The following is a 22,816-nucleotide window of genomic DNA, read 5'->3' as shown; positions in this document are numbered from 1 at the left end:
TAATCAGGCCATGCTGACTGAGTCGCTCAAAGAGTGTCAACAGGTGAGACGTGTGTTCTTCCTTAGATGTACTAGCCACCAGTATATCATCCAGATAAACAAATAAAAAAGAAAGGTCCCTCAGTACTGTATCCATCAGTCGCTGGAAGGTCTGTGCTGCATTTTTAAGACCGAACGGCATCCGAAGGAATTCGAAGAGGCCAAATGGTGTGATAACCGCTGTCTTGGGTATATCCAGTGAGTGCACCGGCACCTGGTGATAGCCACGGACTAGGTTCACTTTGGAAAATATGACTTTATTAGCCAAACGGGCAGAAAAGTCCTGGATGTGTGGGACAGGATAACGATCAGGTGTCGTTGAATCATTGAGCCGGCGGTAATTGCCGCACGGGCGCCATCCGCCGCCTTTCTTTGCTACAATATGCAGCGGTGAAGACCATGGGCTACTTGAACGACGAATAATTCCCAGGCACTCCATGTTCTCAAACTCAGCCTTAGCAATAACCAGCTTTACCTGGTCTAGGCGCCGGCTCCGGGCATGAACTGGTGGGCCTGCTGTAGCCATATGATGTTCCACGCCATGTTTGGTGCTGTTGGATGCGAACGTGGGCTTTGTTAAGTTTGGAAACCGTATCAGGAGGTGGTGGAACTCATCCGTGGCTGGTATAATGCTGGAGAGCCCCACAAAGTCTGATACTCCGATTGAGCAGGTATAAGAAGAAAAAGTCACCGCAGTAATTAAGCGGTGGCCCTTGATATCTACTAACAGCCCATAAGCGCACAGGAAATCTGCCCCTAGCAGGGGAACTGTAACTTTGGCTGTTATAAAATCCCAGCTGAAACGTTGGTCACCAAAACACAGCTCCACGTACCTGATCCCGTAGGTGCGGATGGGGGTGCCGTTGGTCGCTTGCAGCGGGGGGCCGTGCCTGTCGCTCAGCATGTCCACTTGTGATGCAGGCAAAACGCTCTTCTGCGCTCCCGTGTCCCACAGAAAGCGCCGCCCAGAAATGGAATCCTGAATAATCAACAGCCTGCATGTCCTGCCAACGCTCATGGCAGCTAGTGGGTGCCGACTGAGCCGTTTCCCATCCTGCTGTAGCTGCATGGGGGGCAACACCGTTTAGCTTTGGAACCATACCGTGCATGGTAGAAACACAGGTGGGAGCTCTGTTGCCGCTTCACCACTGCGGTGCTGACCACGGCCGTGTCCCCCTGGCGCCATGGACCGTCACCGGGTGAGTCCCAAGCCGCTGCACAGCTCTGCTGCCCCGCCAGGAAAAACTTGTCGGCTTCCTCAGCCAGTGCGCGGCAATCCGTGATGCTCGTGTTGGCCAAAGCAGACCGCACCTGTGTTGGCAGCTGCTGCAGGAAAAGGTCCTTGAACAGAAGCTCCGGCTTGTGGCTTCCCAGGAGAGACAGCATCTTATCCATTAACTCCGAAGGCTTGGAGTCGCCGAGACCGTTTAGCGACAGAATCCGGCGTGCGCGCTCGGAGTCGGAGAGCCCGAAAGCTTTCAACAGATGATCCTTCAACGCACCATATTTATCGTGCTCTGGAGGGTTTTCCAATAGGCTCACCACTCTGCCCGCCGTTGCACTATTGAGAGACGCGACGATATAATAATACTTGGTCGTATCTGCTGTAATGTCTCTCAGCGCGAACTGCGCCTCCGTCTGAGCAAACCAGGCCGATGGTTGCGATTCCCAAAACTCCGGGAGCTTAAGCGAGACTGCGTTCATCGCCATGTCCGTCTCTGGATACGTCCAGAGAAATCAAGGTCACCAATGTAGGAGTCGAGGGAATCACGGAGTCTGGAGATCTTATTGTTTTGTGCGCCTCTCGGCGTGCGTTTATTTTGACCAAACAATTCACTCACAGAGAACTTCAGGGCGCCACCAAAACATCTGCTTTTAACCACACCCAGTGCACCTGTTACCTTGGTAACCCCACAGCTCCCTACCAGGTATGTAAGTGTGCAAACCACATTAGTGTTAACTGTCTTTGGTGAGATCTATAACATCACCTGTCCCCTACAGTACTGTCATTTCATGCAAGGTTGTTTAAGGTTTTTTTCCTGTATCATAAAAGCATTTCAAAGAGCTATTAGCAAACAACAACTCATTTTCAACCCTGCACTGACTATGCAGCCACATCTATTGAACAAATTTATAATTTGTTGAAATCACCAATGTTTACACAGAAATGCTTTTATGATGAGGTTTTGCTATACCTGGATTGTAATGTCAAAAAGCAAAAGGCTCTGGATGGAATTCCCAGTTTACTGGAGACAGGGTTCAATTCCCTGCGGTGTCCTGACTTGATGACTTACCATTACATGAAAGGTCTTTCCCCATGTTTTACTAGTGTGGTGACTATTCAAAAAACAAAACTTGTCACCTGATGGTGGTTTGGGATGGTTCTTAACTCGATTCCAGAGTGAATAAAAAAGAAAGGTTGCGAAGGTTATGATGTCTTTGGGTGAGGTTCCCGTTTATTTCAACAAAAAGGATAAGGCAAGTTGACAAACAAAAAGCTTCTATTGATTCTCTGGCTGTCGTGTAAAAACTGTGTCTCTCCCACCACCACTCCACTCAAACTAATCAGCTCTCCTGATCTCTAACAGCTGGGGCAGATTCTGGGGTAAAGAAAGGAACAGAAACAATACTGCACCCTTGTGGAAAAGTAAATACCTACACAACATAAAAAATGGCTCCTACACACCGGCCCCATAATTGTGTTGGTGTGCACTACAATTATATAAACATATTTCAAAAAGGAGCCAAAAAGAGTGTGTGTGTGTGCAAATCTTCTTCTTCTTCTTTCAGAAGTCGGTGTCCATAAATCAAATCTTCTTTCTTTCATAAGTCAATCCATAAATCAGTCTTTAATAACAATCTTTATGTCTCCAATAGCATGCAGAGCTTGGTGACAGGCCTCTCCAGAAAGCCTGTCTTGGTCTTCAGCTGAACTGACCGGACAACACCTCTCCTGTCTGGAAAGGTTTTGGTCACTTTACCCATCAGCCATGAACTTCTTGGAGCAGAAGGGTCCATGATAACAACAACGTCGTCCACAGAAAAATTCCTTCGTGGCTTTGTCCACTTTTGTCTTTCTTGGAGCAGTGGAAGATACTCCCTTACCCACCGCTTCCAAAATAAATCTGACAGATACTGTACCTGTCTCCATCTTCGTTTGATGTATATATCACTATCATCAAAAAGTCCAGGAGGAAGAAGGGGTTTGGCCTTCAACAGAAGAATGTGGTTGGGTGTAAGTGTTTCCAGGTCATTAGGGTCATCGGATAGTTTGGTTATTGGGCGACTGTTGAGAATGGCTTCAATTTCACAAAGAATAGTGCAAAAGCTCTCATCATCCATGGTTTGCTGTTTGACAATGGAATACAGCACCTTTCTTATGAGGCGAATGATCCGCTCCCATGTTCCGCCGTAGTGAGATCCAGCAGGAGGGTTGAATGTCCATGCTATTCCTCTTTTTGCCAAAGCACTTTGAATTTTGTTGTGATCCAGGGCTCTAAGAGCTTCCCTTAGCTCTCTTCCAGCTCCAACAAAATTGGTGCCGTTGTCTGACCTGAGGTTGGAGATTTGCCCACGTCGACACATGAACCGTCGGATGGCATTTATGCATGAATCTGTTGTCAGTGAGTGGGCTGCTTCAAGGTGTACTGCCCGGCTGGTCATGCATGTGAAGATTACGCCATACCTTTTGACCATGCTGCGACCTCTTTTGATGTCAATAGGGCCGAAATAATCCACGCCTGTATTAGTAAACGGTGGCAAGTCTGGCAGGAGTCTTTCAGCTGGAAGGTCAGACATTTTCTGTTCTCCAACTCTCCCTTGAAGACGACGACAGGTAACACAATCAGCAATGATTTTTCTGCAGGCTGAGTTTGCATTTGTTATCCAGTAGGTTTTTCGAAGTGTAGATATCATATGATTACGTCCAGCGTGACCCACTTGCTTGTGAATATGTTGTAAGATAAGTTTGGATATGTATTGATCTTTAGACAGAATTATTGGATGTTTTACTGTTTCAGGCATGGATGCTTTTCTCAGGCGGCCTCCTACTCTCAACAGCCCATCTTGGAGTGTGGGATCCAACCTGTAGATGTCACTGTTGGTTGGCACAGATGATGCTCCTTTCTCCAAGAGGGAGATTTCCCTGTGAAATCTTTGCTGTTGGCAGAGGCGTGCAATTTCCAGTTCTGCATTATGTAAGTCATCCCGTGTCAATGGTTGAACATTTATCTTTGCTTTGTGTTGATGTCCTTTGTTGCATGTTTTACCTTTTTTCCTTAGCTGTTGAAGTAGGTCTTTAAACTTCAAAAACCAGGCGACTGAAGTTTTGAGTTTTTCCCAGTCTGAAAAATAGGTTAGAAGCTTGTTCATAGTATTGGATGCATCATCAACAACACAAGCATTAACTGTGAGGTCTTGTTTGATCTCGGGGTCATCCAAGCTGACGGCAGGTTTGTTTACCTCCTGTTTTGGCCAGGTCCTTTCCTCAGTCAGCAGAAACTCTGGTCCTTTGAGCCAACGTTCACATTTCAGAAAATCATCAGCTGACAGTCCTCTTGAAGCCTCATCAGCGGGGTTCTGTTTAGAGCCTATGTACCTCCACTGGGCCACCTCTGTAGCTTCTCTTATGACAGCCACTCTGTTCGCTACAAATGTGTGGAATCTCTTTGTTTCACTTGAAATGTAATTAAGCACCGTCGTGCTGTCGGTCCAGAACACTGACTGGTCCAATTCCAGTTGAAGCTCCCTTGTAATCATATTGTCTAGTCTGACAGCTAATACAGCAGCTGTGAGTTCAAGCCTTGGTATTGTGGTTTGTTTCATTGGGGCGACTCTGGACTTTCCAACCATGAAAGCAATGTTAACTTCATCAGAGATGCCTTTCAATCTCAGATAAGAAACAGCGCCGTATCCACACTCACTAGCATCTGAGAAGTGATGCAGCTGTGCATTGCTTACCTTTCCAAAGTTCTTCGGCTTGATACACCGTTCCACCTTTAACAGTGACAATTTATGCAGATTTGTCAGCCACTGTGTCCACTTCTGCAGAAAGGTTTGTGGTATTGTGTCATCCCAACCAATTTTTCTTTTGCACAGCTCTTGTAGCATCAGCTTAGGAGGCAGTGTGAATGGTGACAAGAAACCAAGAGGGTCATAGATAGAATTAACCACTGAAAAGATTCCACGGCGGGTACATGGACGATTTTCCAGTGCAATCTTGAACATGAACATGTCTGTTTCTGCACACCAGTGCAATCCAAGAGCTCTTTCAACAGGCAAGTTGTCTTTATCCAAATTGAGTTCTTTGGTTGCTTTGGAACGATTTTCTTCAGGGATGCTGGCAAGAACTGCTCGACTGTTGCTCATCCACTTTGAGAGCCGAAAGCCTCCTTTGGCACATGCAGCAGTGAGATCTTGTACCATTTGCAAAGCTTCCTCTTCTGAAGACACAGACTTTAAACAATCGTCCACGTAAAAATTTTGTTTGATGGTCTGTAACACTTTGTCACTGTAATGAGCCGTGTTGTCATCAGCAACTCTCTTTAACGCATAATTGGCGCAGCTCGGTGATGAAGTTGCTCCAAATATATGAACTTTCATTCTGAAGTCCACCAACGGTTGCATTACATTTCCATTATGCCACCACAAAAATCGGAGAAAATCAACATGTTTCTGAGAAACTTGGACTTGGTGAAACATAGCTTGAACATCAGTCATGATGGCAACTGCTTCTTGCCTAAATCTCAGAAGAACACCAAAGAGGGAATTTGTGAGGTCAGGACCTTGTAACAGCTGGCTGTTCAAAGATGTGCCTTTGAAACTTGCTCCACAGTCGAATACAACTCTCAGGGTTTTCTTCTTGGGATGATACACCCCATGATGTGGTATGTACCAGATTTTACCTTCAGTTCCGTTCAGTTGCTGTTGAGGCACCTGCTCCGCATAGCCACTTTTAATAACATCATTAAGGAAGTGCACATACTCCTGATGATACTCTGTGTTCCTCTGAAACTTTCTTTTCAAACTCATGACTCGTTGTTCAGCAATGCATCGATTGTTTGGCATTATGACATCATCATCCCTAAAAGGTAAATCAACACAATAATGGTTGTTTTCAAGACGAATTGTTTTTTCCATAATGTGGTGAAACCTCATATCTTCTCTTGACATTAAAGTGTCATCACATGACCTTTCATTGAAGTCTTGGTTGTATTGTGTGATTAACAACTGTTCCACTTTATCAATGGAGATCCTATTGACAGTGACAGTAGGGCAGCCATTCTTCCCTGTATCACTTCCACTTCCTTTAAGTGGGCCGTTCACCACCCACCCCAATAGGGTCCGAACAGCATAGGGTCCATCATTACAGCTGTTAATGATTTCCCAAGGCTCCAAAAGCTTTGAGGCATTTGTGCCAATCAACAAATCCACTCCAACTTCAAGCTCGGGAACTTTAATCTTTCGCAGGTAAGGCCATCTTCTGAGATCCTTTTCTTTCGCAATATTGTTTCTTGTAACTGGCATGGTTTGTTGAGTGTAAACCTCAGGTAGGTCTAGAAACCTGTTGTCATCATAACCAGCTACTTCCAGTCCAGTCAGAACATGAGTCTTTACAGTGAGTGCTTGTCCCATAGTTCGCAGGAAGATGTGTGTTTGGATACTGTCCATGTTCAGCTGTCTCATCAGGCGTTCTGTACAAAAGGTAGCTGAGCTTCCTGGATCAAGGAAAGCGTAAGTGGTCAAAATTTTGTTTCCATTCTTAACCTTTACTTGTACAGGTACAATTGAGAGAACACATTCCTGTGTACCGGCCCCAGTGTGAGCACAGGTCTGCTGAGGGACAACAGTGTTGTTTGACTGTTCAAATGTTCTGAATTTAGCTGGATTGTGAAGCATTGTAGGATGTCTGAAGTTACATACATCACATGTTAGACGTTTTTTGCAGCTCTTGCTGATATGACCTGGTTTTAGATAACCAAAACAAACACCACTTTGCCTTAAAAGATCAAGTTTCTCACGATGCACTTTGTTCTTAAGATGTACACAATCTTCTATTGCGTGATCCTCTTTACATATGCAACATGATGTAGTCTTGCTTTTTGATAAAGAAAAGGCATGGTAGAGCGGTGCAGACCTTATACCTGCTGAAGTGTTTACAGCTGCCACAGTTGCTGGATTTTTATTCCTGGGTGGAAATCTTGGGGGAGCTTCTCCTTTAAGTGTAGCAGTTTGTGTGTCTTGTAGGTTACCAAAAACAGGATCAGAGAGAATTTTGATCTGATGTTCCAGAAAGTTGACCAAATCAGAGAACAAAACTCTACTTCCTCGTCTCTCCTGTAGGTCACAAACAGCTGCTCTCCATCTTTCTTTTAATTTGTAGGGCAGTTTCATCACAAGCTGTTTCAGGTTTGATGGTACATTCATTTCTGCCATATATTGTAGACTTTCCATCATGTTGCAACATCCTCTCAAGAACAACATGTATGTTTGAAGAGCGGCAACATCTTCAGCTTTTATTGGTGGCCAACTTAAAGCTTTTTCCATGTAAGCTGCCCCAATCTTCATTTCATTGCCGAAGTGTTCCTTTAACAAATACTTGGCTCTGTGATAGCCTTGATCATTTGGCATGTGATAGCAGCTTCTGACCAGTTCTCTAGGCTGCCCCCTGGGGTGCTGTTCTAGGTAGTACAAGCAGTCCTGGAGATTATTGACTTTTCTTTCAACCCCCTGCTCAAAGGCCATGATAAAAGATCCATACTGTAGAGGGTCACCATCAAATATGGGTATTGCTCGAGGTGGAAGAGATGCTGAGTGTTGTTGTTGAACCAGCTGAGCAGTGATTTCTGTTTGTCGCTGCATAATGTTGCCAATGTCCTGTATTTTATTTTCATTTGTGTTCATTTGTGGTGTGGTACAAACATTGCTTGACCTGTGACCTTGCAGTGAATTGAAGACAGTTGTATGGCCTCCTGGTGGTCTTTGTAGGGATTGCATGGGTTGTATTGAAGTGAGGGTTTCCCATGGTTGTGTTTGGGCAGATTTTCTTTCCTTAGGGCATGCATCATGCAGGTGTGAGGGTGGTTGCTGTGAGGGTGGTTGTTGCACTGGTTCTGACTTTGACCTTTGTGACATTTCCATTTTAGATTTTGTGGCTTTATTGAAATATGAGTCCATTCCATCGGATGGTGTAGAACCACTTCCCACCACACTGCTTTCCAGTATGGCTATTTTAGCTGTAGCAGCAGCTAGTTGGGTTTCCATTTCCAGTTGTTCCTTTTGTCTTTTCAATCTTTCCTGTTCTGCATGCAGTTTTTCCTCTTGAGCCTCCAGTGCATGTTTCCTCTCCAGAGCAGCCATGTGTTGGATTAGTGCTGCCTTTTCAGCTTTTGCTCGTAAGCATGCAGAGTTTGTGATGGAAGATTTAGACGAAGATTTAGACTTAGATGAGACCCGTGTTTTTCCAAGGGGGGAAACATTTGAAATACTATCATTGGGTTGAATCTCATCCTCCTGGTCAACATTTGGTTGAATCTCATCCTCCTGAAGTACAGACTCTTTGTCACAATGTGTTTGAGCATCCTTCAACCATTTATACACATCACACATGAACTTTTCATTTGCTTTAAATTTCTGTTCAAACCATCTTTGCTGCCTTTTCCATTCTTCTTCAGGCAGTGGCATTTCCATCAATGCATCATGAGTTTCAGCAGCAGCATCACACAGTTTATTAAACTCCTTTATAAGATTTTCAACATTGCTCAAAGAATCAGTTGTTATTTTGACAGATACCAGATCATCGATCTGCAACTTGATTTTGGATGCTTGATTCAAGGTTAACTTCCGGTTCTTTTGTAGGTTTTCGATTAGAAATGAAACACCTTTTGCAGTTAATTTTCTCTCTCTTTTTGCAACATCACTTTTTACAGCATGTTCTTCAAGTTTTGCAACATCACTGTTTGCAGTTGCAACATCACTTTTTGCAACACGCTCCTCAAGAATAACATTTTCAACATCAGCATTTTTCTCCATTTCCACACTGTCAATATGTCAACATGTGACGTCAGCAGACAATAGCAGTCATTCACAGGTGATGATCATTTTCCTCCATTTTCCAATTAGCTTTCCATTTTCATTACCTTTTCCATTCATCAACATTCATGACATCCAGTTCCAAAATCCAATGCATCAACACAGTCCAGTTCCATTAAATCACTCAAACAGGCTCAGTTTCTTTGTTCCTGCAGTTTTATTGTCTGCTGTTTCCTTTACCTTTCTCATCTGGCTCTGTCTGGTGAAGAGGGGGAAGGGGTTGCAAGCTCCATGGCCTCCTCTTGATCCACACAGCAGCCTCTTTCCATCCAAGGCAAAGCTCCTTACTTGTCCTCCATCCAGGGCAAACAGTTTTTACTTGTGTGGTGACTATTCAAAAAACAAAACTTGTCACCTGATGGTGGTTTGGGATGGTTCTTAACTCGATTCCAGAGTGAATAAAAAAGAAAGGTTGCGAAGGTTATGATGTCTTTGGGTGAGGTTCCCGTTTATTTCAACAAAAAGGATAAGGCAAGTTGACAAACAAAAAGCTTCTATTGATTCTCTGGCTGTCGTGTAAAAACTGTGTCTCTCCCACCACCACTCCACTCAAACTAATCAGCTCTCCTGATCTCTAACAGCTGGGGCAGATTCTGGGGTAAAGAAAGGAACAGAAACAATACTGCACCCTTGTGGAAAAGTAAATACCTACACAACATAAAAAATGGCTCCTACAACTAGATTACATAATCAACAATACAATACATATTTTCCAAAGTACATTCACCAATTAATTTTGTAATATGTAATGGTTATAAAAGTTACCGTTCATTTATCACGTCTAATGAACAGATTGAAGCAAGTTAACTCCACAGTCTTGTTTTGGTTGTGACTTTATTTATTTTTTTAATAAGTTACTATCAAAACGCCACACGTGTACGTTGCATGTGATAGTAACTATGTTTCACCAATATTCTGATACAGGCTGGTATATCCACCATTACTATTTTCACATCGTTTATTTAGTCTGTCATGGAGTTGTAGAGTGAATTAGACAGTATAGATAAGATTATAATGTCCACACATCAGTGTTGTAAACACTTCTCCAATTAATTATATAATTATGTTTTCACACTGAGGGAAGTGGAGAGACTTGATGTGGACTGTTATCAAAAGCTCTGAGGGAGATCATCACCTTGAATATTACAGATGAGGTAGAAAGACATTTTATCTATGTGTACAATGTTGTATTTCTTTCTCACGTTTTATCAAAAGCGATTTCAAGTATGTGCATTTAACGATTAGGAACAAAACTTGGCACCTTGCAGGTAGGGAAATTTAATCTCTGCTTTTTACCCATCTGGTGTAGGACACACAGAGCAATGAGCGACCATGTACTTCGCTCTGGGAGCAGATGTTGGGGGAGTGAAGTGCCTTGCTCAGCGGCACTAGAGAGGGTAGGGAGACTCTTGGATTTTTGGACAGATCAATCCAGGTTCGGCTTTTGTTGTCTCTCCGTGGAGTCGAACCAGAGACCTTCTCTGCCCATAGTCCAAGTATCTGCCACTCGACCATTGCCTCTCCTCATGCATCATCAAAATATTTATCTACACGTCACTCCATGCTTTGCTCCCTTAACTACAGATGGCCTGCGAATGTCATGGAGTTTTACAGTGAATTAGACAGTTTAGATACGATTTTAATCTCCACACATCAGTGTTGTAAACAGTTCTCAAATTAAATATATAATTATGTTTTCACACTGAGAGAAGTGGAGAGACTTGATGTGGACTGTTATCAATAGCTCTGTGGGAGATTATCACCTTGAATATTACTGATGAGGTAGAAAGACATTTTATCTTTTTGTACAATGTTGTATTTCTTTCAGTACTTTTATCAGAAGGGACTTAAAATATGTACATTTAACCATGAGGATACAAACCAAGACCACAGTACAACAGTTCTATCTGAAATCTGTTGTGCTTCATAAACAACACAAAACATTCTTTAACAGTGCGTTTTTTTCTCTTCATAGATGAAGAACTGCAGCACCTGATGTCCTCAGTAGCAACATGGTGGAGATCTGATTTGATACACTTTAGATAAGAACCCAGTGTTTATATTTCTGCTTTGCCATAAGAGACAGCACATGGTCATCAAAGCTGTGTCCTTCAGGCTCATCCGTCCCTAATAAAATGATAGGAAACATGAAAGTATGTCATTGTTGTAGAGGAAGAGTTACATATGAACAAAGTGTGTATTCTTATTTTCTGTGGATATTCAACTATGTATTTGAATATGCTTTTGGATTAAAACGTGCACTACCATGACAATGAATGTTTAGTATGGAGCTATTTCACATTAAGCGTATTGCATTATAATTTAATACATTATGTATTATGTTTAATACTTTGATTGTTTGTAAGTAATGAAAACAGGTCTGTACCTGGAGTCAGTGTTCAGTCTGGTTGGATTCAAGTTGTGTGTCAAGTTGGACCTTCTAGAGGAACAAATACACAGATATGTAAAGTCATACATGGACCAGGTTAACTAATTAACAGACTTTTACATGGTAACAATAAAATATTAATTCAAAGTTAATCAGATCATAATCATTTCAGCTTAGGAAATATGTAGTGCATATTAGCCTACAACTCTGTATGACACTGTCTGTTCTAGTAAAGTTACAAGGCTATGATTTACTCATATTTAACAAAAGAATTCAGTGAAGTCTGTCTGAGATTAACGATTTAAAGAGTGAAGGTGGCAGACACGGTTACTTTTCACTGTAACACGTTACAACACTACTCTGAAGAAAGAGCTTTAGGACACGTAATGCTCCTTTGAACAGCTGCTCTTGCAATGCAGATGTGACGTTAAACACTCAGGTTTCTCAGGTTTCAGTTAGCTTAGCCTCCGGGCTAGCTCCTTGAGCCAACACACAGTCTCCTTTCTCAGATTCATCCTTATAAATTAACGCTTGTCTCTGCTTGGTGGACCTGGGTTCATGGTGGTGTGTCGGTAACAGCTGGCATTAGCATCGAACCCGTTAGCAGCTGGTATGTAGCTTCCGGATTAGCGTTGCTAAAGTAGCACGCCTGATTCAAAGGCACCCTGCGAATCACTGCGAACACATGTAAATAAAATACTCTACGTGACTTACCACGAAAACGGGAGCGCAGACGTCGTTAACGTGTCCGTCAGGAGAAGGAGCAGAACATCAAACTGTGTTATTTACCGGATATGTGAGTGCAAGCCATTTCACGGTCTAATGAGGCGTTCACCAGCAGCTGTTTTAAATGGACTTTCGTTTGACATGGCGAGTTGAAGAAGTCTGCTGCAAAGCTATGAATAATCCGCATGATGGAAACTCACAGCAATGTTATGCCTACATTATCAATATCTTGAGACCCATGTGACAAAGTTTGACATGGTTTAGCAAAGTGAATGAGGAGAAATACATCCAAGTGTGAGACGTAACAAAACGAAAGCGGTCTCATGATGCGTTCATGGTAACTCCGTTAAAATTGATTTCGTTTGTCATGGTGAGCTGATGAACTTTGATGCCACGCCAATAATAATCCGCATGATGAAAATTCACAGTAATGTTATGCCTACATTATCAATATCTTGAGACCCATTTCACACAGTTTGACATGGTTTAGCAAAGTGGCTTGGGAGAAATACATCAAAGAGTAAGATGACCAAAACAAGACATTTCCTAATGCCCCCAGGGGGCGCTGTCCTTTTAAGTCATGATTTCTAGGTATATGTCTTCCGGTCGCGACTCTTGTGTTATATGTGTAGTTTGGAGTCGATTGGACAAAATATGTCCAAGTTACAGAAGCTCGCTTATATTGGCGTTTAGTCGAACTTTGAGACCACACCACAGTCACACGGTATGATGAAAATTTTAAGATCTTCATCTTGTTTTCTAGAGTCTCATCTAATTTTTAAGTTGATCTGATGAAAGCTCTCTGAGTAGTACATGCAAATATAACACCTACCAAAAACAAGACATTTCCTGTTGCCACCAGGGGGCGCTGTGATTTTATGTCACGACTGCTGTATTGATGTCTTCAGGTCGGGACTCTTGTCTTACGGGACTCTTGTCTTACGTTTAGTTTGGAGTAGATTGGACCAAATATGTCTGACATACAGACGCTCGTGTTTTCATGGCGTTTCGTCACACTTTGATGCCACGCCACGGTCAGACGGTGTGTCTAAAAGTTAATTCTTTGATAACTTTAGATCTTCATCTTGTTGTGATGACACTCGTCTAAATTTTTAGTTGATCTGATGAAAGCTGTACGAGAACTATATCAAAGTAAAAAACATGTAATATGCCCAAAATGGCCACTAAATCAAAAATTGCGGGCTTCCTGTTGAGTTTTTCATAATGCTCCTTGAGGCTTCTTTGTGCATCTGGTCATGATAAACAACTGTCTTCACTTTCGTGAGGATCAGTGAATGCTAAATGAGGGACTCTCCGTAAATGAGGGGAAGCTCCGTTGGTGGCGCTGTTGAGCCACTTTGGCACGCCCACTTCCAAATACCCCAGAATATGTCCATTTTCACAACTTTCTAACTTACTGCAAACTTTTAAAACTTTTTGAGCATGTTAAAGCCCTCAAAAAGCCAATTCTAGTAAGTGAGGAAAAATAATAATAATAATAATAATAATCATTTCAATTTCAATAGGGCCTCCCACCGATTTCGGTGCTCGGGCCGTAATAATCATTTCAATTTCAATAGGGCCTCCCACCGATTTCGGTGTTCGGGCCCTAATAATAGTAATAATCATTTCAATTTCAATAGGGCCTCTCACCGATTTCGGTGCTCAGGCCCTAATAATAAGAATAATGCCTACAATTTCAATAGGGCCTCTCACCATTCGATGCTCGGGCCCTAATAATGCCTACAATTTCAATAGGGCCTCTCATCATTCGGTGCTCGGGCCCTAATAATAAGAATAATGCCTACAATTTCAATAGGGCCTCTCACCATTCGGTGCTCGGGCCCTGAAAAGGCTCTCCACAAAGCAAGAGCCACCTACTATTCATAACTAATAGAAAATAATAAAAACAACTCCAGGTTTCTCTTCAACACTGTAGCCAGGCTGACAGAGAGTCACACCTCCACCGAACCCAGTATTCCTCAATCCCTAAATAGCAATATCTTGATGACCTTTTTTAATGATAACATTCTAACTTTTATCAATAAAATCAACCATCTCCTGCCCTCAATTGGCACTAATACCCTCCCAACAACAGAGATCTCAGAAACGGCTGAGAATCCTACCCATTACTTAGTCCGCTTCTCTCTGATCACCTGTGATCAGTTTACCAAAATAATCTCAGGTTCTAAACCAACTACCTGTATCTTAGATCCCATTCCTACAAAATTACATAAAGAAATTCTGCCCCTATTTGATAGTTCGTTACTTAACACAATCAATCTGTCATTATCATCAGGTTATGTACCACAGTCTTTTAAAATAGCAGTAATCAAACCCCTTCTCAAAAAAACCACCCTAGACCCTGAGGTTTTAGCCAATTACAGACCAATATCTAATCTCCCCTTCATGTTTAAAACCTTAGAGTTTCTCCAGGAAAATAATATATCTGAAGACTTTCAGTCAGGGTTTAGATCCAATCACAGTACAGAGACAGCCTTGGCAAAAGTCACCAATGACCTTTTAATAGCCTCAGATCAGGGACTTGTGTTCGTTCTCGTTCTGTTAGATCTCAGTTCAGCATTCGACACAATTGACCATCAAATTTTATTACAAAGACACAAACAGTTAATTATCCTTAATTGAACCGCCCTTTACTGGTTTAAATTCTATTTTTCTGATCGCTCCCAATTCGTGCAAATTAATGATGAGTCATCTGTGCGCACCAAAGTTAACCATGGTGTTCCACAGTGCTCTGTGCTCGGCCAAATTTTATTCTCATTATATATGCTTCCACTAGGAAATATTATCAGGACACACTCGGTAAATTTCCACTGCTATGCGGATGACACCCAGTTATACTTGTCAATAAAACCTAAACAAATTAATCAATTAACTAACTTCGAGCATGTCTCAAGGACATAAAAACCTGGATGACCCGCAATTTTATCTTACTAAACTCAGACAAAACAGAGGTTATAATATTTGGCCCCAAACACCTTAGAGAAACATTATCTAATGATATAGCTGCGCTAGACGACATTGCCCTTGCTTCCAACGAAACAGTCAGGAACTTGGGAGTGTTCTTCGATCCTGAATTATCCTTTAATAGTCACTTAAAAAAAATTTCTAGGACCGCCTTTTTCCACTTGCGTAATATCTCAAAAATCAGACATGTCCTTTCGCAAAAAGATGCAGAAAAACTAGTCCATGCCTTTGTTACATCAAGACTGGACTTGTAATTCATTATTATCAGACTCCAGCAGTAAGTCCTTAAAGACTCTACAGCTTGTTCAAAATGCCGCAGCACGTGTCCTGACAAGAACCAAGAGAAGAGAGCACATTTCTCCAGTATTAGCATCGCTACACTGGCTTCCAGTTAAATCTAGAATAGAATTTAAAATTCTCTTCCTCACCTTCAAGGCCCTTCATAATATAGCACCTTTTTACCTTAAAGAGCTGTTACTACCTTATAAACCCACTAGAGCACTCCGCTCCCAGAATTCAGGCCTACTTGTCGTCCCTAAAGTCTCTAAAAGTAGAGTAGGAGCCAGAGCTTTTAGCCATCAAGCCCCTCTGCTGTTGAATAATCTACCACTTTCAGTTCGGGAGGCAGACACTATCTGTTCGTTTAAGAGTAGGCTCAAAACCTTCCTTTTTGATAAGATTATAGTTAGAGCTAATTAGTGCGGCAGAACGTAACTTGTTCTATTTTATGACACACGACACATGGAGCTTATTTTTCCAGCTTCTCCTTCCTCTTCTCCATCCCTATCCCCCTTCCCCGGAATCCCTTTGCTTCATCACCTGCAGATCCAGGGCCTCTGTGGCCGCAACATGGATTGCGGTTTTTGGATCGCGCATCAGGGGTCGTGGTGGCGGATCCAGTGTGGCGGATTCTGTGTCATGTGGGCTGATCGTGGTGTTGGTGGCGGACCCTGTGTCGCGTGTGCATTGTGTACGGGCGGTGGACCAATATGGCGGCTCGTGCTGGGTCTATATTCTGGATATATTATATTTCTTAAATTGCTATAAAATAATATCATGGCTGTAAGGCTGTTGTTCTTTTGTGTTATATTAATGCCTGTGTTTGCATGCTGTGTGCAACATTATGTAACACATCCAGGGTCGGTGGGGGTCGCCAGTCTCTTGCACCGTTATTTTGGGGGGTCGCGACTGAAAAGTTCTGGAACCGCTGCTATACACCACATTTCCGGTCAAAGTGCGGCATCTAATGGGGAATGGGGCCATTACAGGTGAATGGTAAAATTTAATTTAATAATAATAATAATATTTGGACAAGTTCTTTTTACGCTTATCTTAAACGTGCTCCTACTCTACTTTTAGAAACTTTAGGGACGACAAGTAAGCCTTAATTCTGGGAGTGAAGTGCTCTAGTGGGTTGATAAGGTACTAACAGCTCTTTAAGTTATAATGGTGCCATATTATTAAGGGCCTTATAGGTCAGGAGGAGAATTTAAAAATTATATTCTAGATTTAACCAGAAGCCAGTGGAGCGAAGCTAATACTAGAGAAATGTGGTCTCTTCCAGTTATTTGAGCACCACTTCCGTTCTCGTTTTTTTTACGCTTAAAATCATGTGCGTCTGAATTATACAAGCTAATTTATTATGTTTTACATGTTTATTTTTAAGAGGCGCTATTGAGTCTAATGTTAATCGTACTGACTTTAGAGAGCTATCAATATATGGTCAATCTCAGTTGAGCTAGTGTTTTTAAAGAATTCATTGGATATAGGAACGGATAATACGGGGTTAAATCAGGACAGACACAATCTCTATAGGGTTGTTGTTGTGTGACTAGTCCAAAGGGGGAACAGAGTGTGTAGCACTGCAGCTCTGCGTCCTGGTCCCACCTCTGGGTTGTCATTTGGGGTTCATAACTGAGTACTTTTACTAGATAAGAGAGCTGCTCCATCCCAAGTGGGATGAACGCCTTCTCTCCTAACAAGACCAAGTTTCCTCCAAAAAGTTTCCCAATTGTCTACAAAGCCCCAACCATTTGCAGGACATCACCTTGAAAGCCAGCGGTTAAAAGACATGCAGTGAAAACTTGTCATCACCTGACATATTAAGAAAAGAGTCCCCGACCGCCTTCACTGGCGGCTGCATCAGGTTCGTGTTTTGCAAGTGTTCTGGCCCGCTCACTGCTGTGTGATACACATTTTGCGGATTTTGAACAGTATTGATAGAATAGGAGAATATAGAGACTGTCTGTTTCTCCCTGCTCTCCTTTGGATCTGAACTCGAATGTCATCTACCATTTTTTTTGCAGGGTAGTGTTTTGATCAATTAACTAAACTTCGAACATGTCTCAAGGACATAAAAACCTGGATGACCCGCAATTTTCTCTTATTAAACTCAGACAAAACAGAGGTTATAATACTTGGCCCAAAACACCTTAGAGACGCATTATCTAATGATATAGCTGCAATAGACGACATTGCCCTTGCTTCCAATGAAACAGTCAGGAACTTAGGAGTGATCTTCGATCCTGATTTATCCTTTAATATTCACTTAAAACAAATTTCTAGGACCGCTTTTTTCCACTTGCGTAATATTTCAAAAATTAGACATGTCCTTTCACAAAAAGATGCAGAAAAACTAGTCCATGCCTTTGTTACATCGAGACTGGACTATTGTAATTCATTACTATCAGGCTCCAGTAGGAAGTCGTTAAAGACTCTACAGCTTGTCCAAAATGCCGCAGCACGTGTCCTGACGAGAACAAAGAGAAGAGAGCACATTTCTCCAATATTAGCATCGCTACACTGGCTTCCAGTTAAATCTAGAATAGAATTTAAAATTCTCCTCCTCACCTTCAAGGCCCTTAATAATATAGCGCCTTTTTACGTTAAAGAGCTGTTAGTACCTTATAAACCCGCAAGAGCACTCCGCTCCCAGAATTTAAGCCTACTTCATCTCATCTCTCATTTTCATCCGCTTATCCGGGGTCGGGTCGCGGGGGGAGCAGCTCAAGCAGGGGGCCCCAGACTTCCCTTTCCCGGGCCACATTGACCAACTCTGACGGGGGGATCCCGAGGCGTTCCCAGGCCAGTGTTGAGATATAATCTCTCCACCTAGTCCTGGGTCTTCCCCGAGGTCTCCTCCCCACTGGACGTGCCTGAAACACCTCCCAAGGAAGGCGCCCAGTGGGCATCCTTACCAGATGCCCGAACCACCTCAGCTGACTCCTTTCTAAGTAAAGGAGCAGCGACTCTAATCCGAGTTCCTCACGGATGGCTGAGCTTCTCACCCTATCCCTAAGGGAGACGCCAGCCACCCTTCTGAGAAAACTCATCTCGGCCGCTTGTACCCGCGATCTCGTCCTTTCGGTCATCACCCAGCCCTCATGACCATAGGTGAGGATAGGAACGAAGATCGACTGGTAGATCGAGAGCTTTGCCTTGCGGCTCAGCTCTCTTTTCGTTACAACGGTGCGGTAAAGCGAACGCAATACCGCCCCCGCTGCTCCGATTCTCCGGCCAATCTCACGCTCCATAGTACCCTCACTCGCGAACAAGACCCCAAGGTACTTGAACTCCTTCACTTGGGCTAAGGACTCATTTCCTACCCGGAGTAAGCAATCCATCGGTTTCCTGCTAAGAGTCATGGCCTCAGATTTAGCGGTGCTGATCCTCATCCCAGCCGCTTCACACTCGGCCGCCAGCCGATCCAGTGAGTGCTGAAGGTCACAAGCCGATGATCCAATGAGGACCACGTCATCTGCAAAAAGCAGTGACGAGATCCTCAGACCACCGAACTGCAACCCCTCCCCACCACGACTACGCCTTGATATCCTGTCCATGTATATCACAAACAGGATTGGTGACAAGGCGCAGCCCTGGCGGAGACCAGCATCCACTGAGAACGAAACTGACTGGCTGCCGAGGACGCGAACACAGCTCTCACTTTGGGAGTACAGGGATTGGATGGTCCTGAGGATAGACCCCCTTACCCCATACTCCCGCAGCACCTCCCACAGTTTCTCCCGGGGGACCCGGTCATACGCCTTCTCCAGATCCACAAAACACATGTAGACCGGATGGGCATACTCCCAGGCCCCCTCCAGGATCCTTGCGAGAGTGAAGAGCTGGTCCGTAGTTCCACGTCCGGGGCGAAAACCGCATTGTTCCTCTTCAATCTGAGGTTCGACGATCGGCCGAACCCTCCTTTCCAGCACCTTGGAGTAGACTTTACCAGGGAGGCTGAGAAGTGTGATGCCCCGGTAATTGGCACACACTCTCTGGTCCCCCTTTTTGAACAGGGGAACCACCAACCCGGTTTGCCACTCCTTTGGCACTGTACCCGACTCCCACGCGATGTTGAATAGGCGTGTCAACCATGACAGCCCCTCAACACCCAGAGCCTTTAGCATTTCTGGCCGGATCTCATCAATCCCTGGGGCCTTGCCACTGCGGAGATGTTTGACCACCTCAGTGACCTCCACCAGGGAAATTGACGATGAAACACCATCAACCTCGAGCTCTGCCTCCAACATAGAGGGCGTGTTATTCGGATTCAGGAGTTCCTCAAAGTGTTCCTTCCAACATCCGACAACCTCCTCAGTTGAGGTCAACAGAGTCCCATCCTGACTGTACACAGCTTGGATGGTTCCCCGTTTCCCCCTCCTGAGGTGCCGGATAGTCTTCCAGAAACACTTTGGTGCCCACCGAAAGTCCTTCTCCATGGCCTCTCCGAACTTCTCCCACACCCGCTGCTTAGCCTCCGACACGGCAGCAGCTGCAGCCCTTCGGGCCTGTCGGTACCCTGCAACCGAGTCAGGAGTCCTCCAGGATATCATATCCCGGAAGGCCTCCTTCTTCAATCGGACGGCTTCCCTGACCACCGGTGTCCACCACGGTGTCCGAGGGTTACCGCCCCTTGAGGAGCCTAAGACTCTGAGGCCACAGCTAGCCGCCGCAGCTTCAGCAATGGAGGCTTTGAACACCGCGCACTCCGGCTCAATGCCCCCAACCTCCACAGGAATGCCAGAAAAACTCCGCCGGAGGTGTGAGTTGAAGATACCTAGGACGGGGGCCTCCTCCAGGCGTTCCCAGTTCACCCGCACTACTCGTTTGGGCTTACCAGGTCTATCCGGAAATTTCCCCCACTCCCTGATCCAACTCACAACCAGATGGTGGTCGGTTGACAGTTCCGCCCCTCTCTTTACCCGAGTGTCCAAAACATGCGGCCTCAGATCAGATGACACGATCACAAAATCGATCATTGATCTTCGGCCTAGGGTACTCTGGTACCAGGTACACTTATGAGCACCCTTATGTTCGAACATGGTGTTTGTTATGGATAATCCATGGCTAGCACAGAAGTCCAATAACAAACGACCGCTCGGGTTCAGATCAGGGAGGCCGTTCCTCCCCACCACGCCTCTCCAGGTGTCTCCATCGTTGCCCACGTGGGCGTTGAAGTCACCCAGCAGAAGTACGGAGTCCCCTACTGGAGCCCCATACAGGACTCCATTCAGGGTCTCCAAGAAGGCCGAGTACTCTGAACTGCTGTTTGGTGCATACGCACAAACAACAGTCAGAGTTTTCCCCCCTACAACCCTTAGGCGCAGGGAGGCGACCCTCTCGTCTACCGGGGTAAACTCCAACACCGCGGCGCTCAGCCGGGGATTTATGAGTATCCCCACACCCGCCCGGCGCCTCACGCCCTTGGCAACTCCGGAGAAGAATAAAGTCCAACCCTTATCCAGGAGTACGGTACCAGAGCTGAGACTGTGCGTGGAGGTAAGCCCCACCAGATCTAACTGATAGCGCTCCACCTCCCTCACAAGCTCCGGTTCCTTTCCCCACAGCGAGGTGACGTTCCACGTCCCCAGAGCCAGCTTCTGCCGCCCGGGTCTGGTCCGTCGAGACCCCTGACCTTCGCTGCCACCCATGTGGCTGCGCACCTGACCCCAACGGGTCTTCCCACAGGTGGTGGGCCCATGAGATGAAGAGAGGGGGGGTGCCACGTAGTTTGTTCGGGCTATGCCCGACCGGGCTCCGTGGCAAACCCAGCCACCAGATGCTCGCCATCCCTATCCCCCTTCCCCGGAATCCCATTGCTTTATCACCCGCAGATCCAGGGCCTCTTCGGCCGCACCATGGATTGCGGTTTGTGGATCGCGCACCGGGGGTCGCAGTGTTGGATCCAGTGTGGCGGATTCTGAATAATGTGGGCTGATCATGGTGCTGGTGGCAGACCCTGTGTCGCGTTGGCATTGGGCACGGGCGGTGGACCAGGACTGGAGTGGCGTCTGGTCTGGATGGTGGATCGTGGTCTAGATGGTTGCTGAGCATGGACTGTGCTTGCAGCGGGACTGCTTGGCATGTCATGTTGGGGTTGTCCTTCGGGATGTCTACCCTCATCAAATGCTGCTAGAGACTTTGATTATTGATGATTTTCTCCTGCACGTGGCATCTATTGCACTTCTGTCCGTCCTGGGAGAGGGATCCCTCACATGTGGCTCTCTCTGAGGTTTCTACATATTTTTACCCTGTTAAAAGGTTTTTGTAGTTTTTCCTTACTCTTGCTGAGGGTGAAGGACAGAGGATGTCACATCCTGTTAAAGCCCTATGAGATGAATTGTAATTTTTGAATATGGGCTATACAAATAAAATTTGATTGATTGATTGATTGATACAATGAAACTTAACTATCTGAGTAGATGAGTACAGAAAGTCTTACTTTTATAATAATAAAAGATCATGAATGAATTCTTAAAAATAAAACTTACATACTGGTATGTCAACACATAAATATGTGTAGCGCCGTAATCTTGTAGGCATTTGTTTAAGTCGTTGCTCCTTTTGTCATCTTGTTTTCTTTTGAATTTCATTCATCAGCATTTATCAGGAACATTTTATCACCTCTGATTTTGATCATTCATAACTTTTAACTTTCTCGGGCTGTTATGGACCGAGCAGGAGAGCCACAGATATTTTTAACAAAGGTCTTTTAATTTTGTGTCCATAGATTAAAAAAAGCAAAAGGATAAACTTCACAACCCGTGGGCCAGTAAAAAAAGTCACTTAATCAAACTAGCCTCCAGTTAGAGCTGATCAAGATTTAACAGCTCGACAAAAAACTGTCACTCATCTGACACAGGGGGAAATATATGGTGGCTGATCAAGCAACTCAAAACAAAAAAGGGTGACTTAGATATACTAACATTGAAAACAAACTACAGCTACAACATAACACCCCAGTATAAGACCATATAATAAGGGAAAATAATTAAATATAAATATCAAACAATAATCAAAGATTAACAACTAAAAATCAAAATAAGGAAATAATGTCCCTCCCCATGATTACACGAGACATGGTGCAGTCCAATTAGTGCTTAAATCCATTTAAGGTTATCTGCTGCAGCTGGGCCTGTGACAGCTCTATACAAAGCTGGGACTCAGCTGCAATAGGGAGCACGGGAGACAAAAAATAAAGTACAAAATCAAACAGCCTACAGTAAAAACGTCATTTAATCATTTTTTTCAGGCATTTACTTACTTGTTGCTCCAACATTTACTACAACAGTGTCCCAACAT

Source organism: Platichthys flesus, chromosome 2 (assembly GCF_949316205.1).
Source record: "Platichthys flesus chromosome 2, fPlaFle2.1, whole genome shotgun sequence".
In the NCBI taxonomy this organism is placed as follows: Eukaryota; Metazoa; Chordata; class Actinopteri; order Pleuronectiformes; family Pleuronectidae; genus Platichthys; species Platichthys flesus.
This window is presented reverse-complemented; position numbering follows the sequence as displayed.